Source organism: Chrysochloris asiatica, unplaced genomic scaffold (genome assembly GCF_000296735.1).
Source record: "Chrysochloris asiatica unplaced genomic scaffold, ChrAsi1.0 scaffold00303, whole genome shotgun sequence".
Taxonomy (NCBI): Eukaryota; Metazoa; Chordata; class Mammalia; order Afrosoricida; family Chrysochloridae; genus Chrysochloris; species Chrysochloris asiatica.
The window spans coordinates 1,859,754-1,862,862 of record NW_006408821.1 but is presented as its reverse complement, the minus strand read 5'-3'; the positions used below and the strand labels follow the sequence as shown (position 1 = coordinate 1,862,862).

General features: G+C 33.0%; 1 pseudogene; it reads left to right on the top strand.

Moving 5' to 3' along the window:
* The first annotated feature begins 1,068 nt into the window (after nt 1–1,068).
* On the top strand, nt 1,069–1,433 carry LOC102825953 (annotated as a pseudogene).
* The last annotated feature ends 1,676 nt before the right edge of the window (nt 1,434–3,109 follow it).

Sequence of the window (3,109 nt, the reverse complement as noted above, 5' to 3'; positions counted from 1 at the left end):
ATACTAGAAAGTCTTTCCATTGTTTATTACCTTTCTTCCAGACATTTATTTTTCTAACTTAATAAGCATTTGAAAGCTGGACAATGAGTTGAGAAGACAGAAAAGGAACTGATGACTTTGAGTTATGATGTTAGTGAAGAATATAGAATATACCATACACTGCTTGAAGAATGAACAAATGTGTCTTGGAAGAAGTAAAGCCAGAATGTTCCCTAGAACTGAGTATTGTGGAACTTTATCTCATGCACTTAAGTCGTTATAAGACCTACTCACTGGAGAAAGACATCATATAAAGGGTTAATAAAAAAGAGGAAAAACTTCAAGAAGATGGATAGTCACATTGATTGCAACAAGGAGCTCAAACAGCAACAATTATGTGAATGGTGCAGGACTTGGCAATGTTTCATTCTGTTGTACACAGGGTCATTATGAGTTGGGACTGACTCGATGGCACTTAGCAACAGTAACATAAATCTTTTTGTTTTGTATGTGTCATCCCATTAGGATATAAGCTCAACTTGGGAGAGATCTTTGCCAGTTTCTGCTAAGACAAAATTCTTCTCAGGTTGTGTGGCACTGTAGGATAAGCACTCGATCGCAAGTTTGGTTTAAGACATAAGGTGGGCAGTTCAAATTCACCAGCCGCTCATTGGAAACCCTATGTTGTTGTCGTTAAGTGCTGTTGAGTCGGTTCTGACCCATAGCAACCCTGTATAGTTTTTCCAAAGAGTAGCTAGTAAGCTTGAACTGCCAACCTTGCAGTTCAAACGGCTTTGCAGGTTGGTGCATTAAACCACAGCACCACACCAGGACTCCACTGGAAACCCTATACAGGGTCACTATGGGTTGGAATCCTGCACTTAATAACAACAACACAAATAGATTGACCATGGTCCCGAAGCTAATTGTTTATAAAACATATACTCATGTAATAATATTCTAGAATTTTGAAGTCATTTGAAAAATGCACTGAATGTTAAAAACAAATAATAATTTAATAAGCATGAATATCATAAAGACATGTATACTTTAAAGAATAAAAATAAACCTCCTGGTCAACTATTCAACATGGAGGCGGAGGTCGATAAATTGGAACTGATGTTCCAGAAAGCTGATTCTGATCTGGATTGCATTCTGTACAGGTTGGAATATGAAATCAAGAACAATCATCCTGATTTAGCTGGAAAGAAAGATCCATTACACTCTTGAAGGAACTGTCAGCGATAAAGTCTCGATATCAGACTTTGCATACATGCTTTAAACCAGTTGCTGTTGAACAGAAAGAGATGAAAGGCCGCATTAGTGTTACTTTGTTTAAGACTATGACCATGATACAGGAACTGCAAAAGCTAACAGACCTGGAGCTATTACCACTGGCTGAAGAAGAGAAAACTGCAGAAAAGCAATTAATGTCTCATGTGCCAGACTTGTGAAGAAATGCACTTGCCAAAGGGAACTCTAATGGAGAAGAGATGAATATCAAAGAAATTTAGGAAGATGTCTTAAACTTGCTGACTGGAGGTGGGGCAGACCTATGAGGTTTAGGGTGGCTGACTGGATAGTGATGCCTTTCACAAGAGGGGACTGTAAGAAGAAAAGCAGATATTATATGAATAAAGTTCAGCAAAAGGATAGAAGAGGAATAAAGGGATTTACAATGCACATTCCTACTTAGCATAGTATTTTAGGCAAGAAAATTTCTTTCGACTCTTTTGCCTCTGTTTTCTGCTTGTATAATTGGGATGTATAATGTAGATGTTTATGTACTACCAGTCAAAATGTGACTGAGCATGCAATCAGAAGAAAAGATGCAATATTTATATCATAGATTATAAAAAAATAAATGAATAAAAAATAAAAAATAAACCTCCTTTAACTCACTAACAATTTAAGAAGTAAATAGTTAGAAAAATATTACTAGTTTCATATGTATGCCTCCTAAATTCTATCCTATTGTATTTCTGCCTCTCAGAGAATATCCTATTAGACTTGCTATTCTTTTAATAGATTTACTTTTATATTTTTAACCTTTATCTAAAGATTACTAATTTTTACATGCTTTTGACATTTGTATGATGGAATTGTAACATTTATTTTCTTCAGAAACTTTAAATTTTTTTTCATTTTCTCTATATTGTGTTGTTAGATTTGTTTTTATTGAAGTGTGTTATTCCATAGTATGGACATCTCACAATTTATGTATCCTGTCTTCTGAAGGTGAAATGTTAATTGTTTCCAGTTATTGTTTGTTTGTCTGTTTGCTATTTGAAATAATTCTGTTATAAATATTATTTTATGTTTCCATTCCTGGTATCAATGAGCAATAGTTTCTTGAGTGCATATGTGCAAATTTTTTTAAAGATTATAAACCTAGGAGTGGACTGTTTATCTTATACTGTGCATTTCTTCATCCTTTCCTAATGATGTATTGCTTTATATAGTAATTGTGCAAATATAAATTCCTAGGCTTCAATGTCTCTCTAATTCAATACATTTTATTTTAATAATACTCTATGTAAAATATATTTTAAAACATTTTTTGTCAGATTTGAGCGATTAAATATCAAACTAGTATTTTAGTTATGTCTCCCTGGAAAAGAAAACAAAATGCTAATTTCCAAAAGAAGGTTATCAAGGAAATTTTCCTCTAAAACATTATGCAATTATTTTATGTATACAATAATACAATTATATATTTGCTTACATATAGTATATAATTAAATATCACTTAATACACAAGCACTTAATAACCACTCACAGTGTAGCACAAGTTATTCTGATAGTTCTCCATCATATAATCTTCATCCTTCTTATCAGTGATTACTAATAAGTTTAAATCTCAAAAAAAGATGCATAATATTCAGTGCTTTCCAAATTTTTGGACCACAAAACACTTGTATTTATTGTAGCTCATGGAAAATAGTTACGGAATCATAACACACACAACACACAAAAACAAAACAAAACAAAACAGTAGCCCTAAAGTCACTTCTTACTCATGGTCACTCCATGTGTGTGAGAGTAAAACCTGTGCTACGTAGAGTTTTTCAATGATTGAGGTTTTCAAAGTAGATTATGATCACATTATATTCATATAAAATTCCTAGCA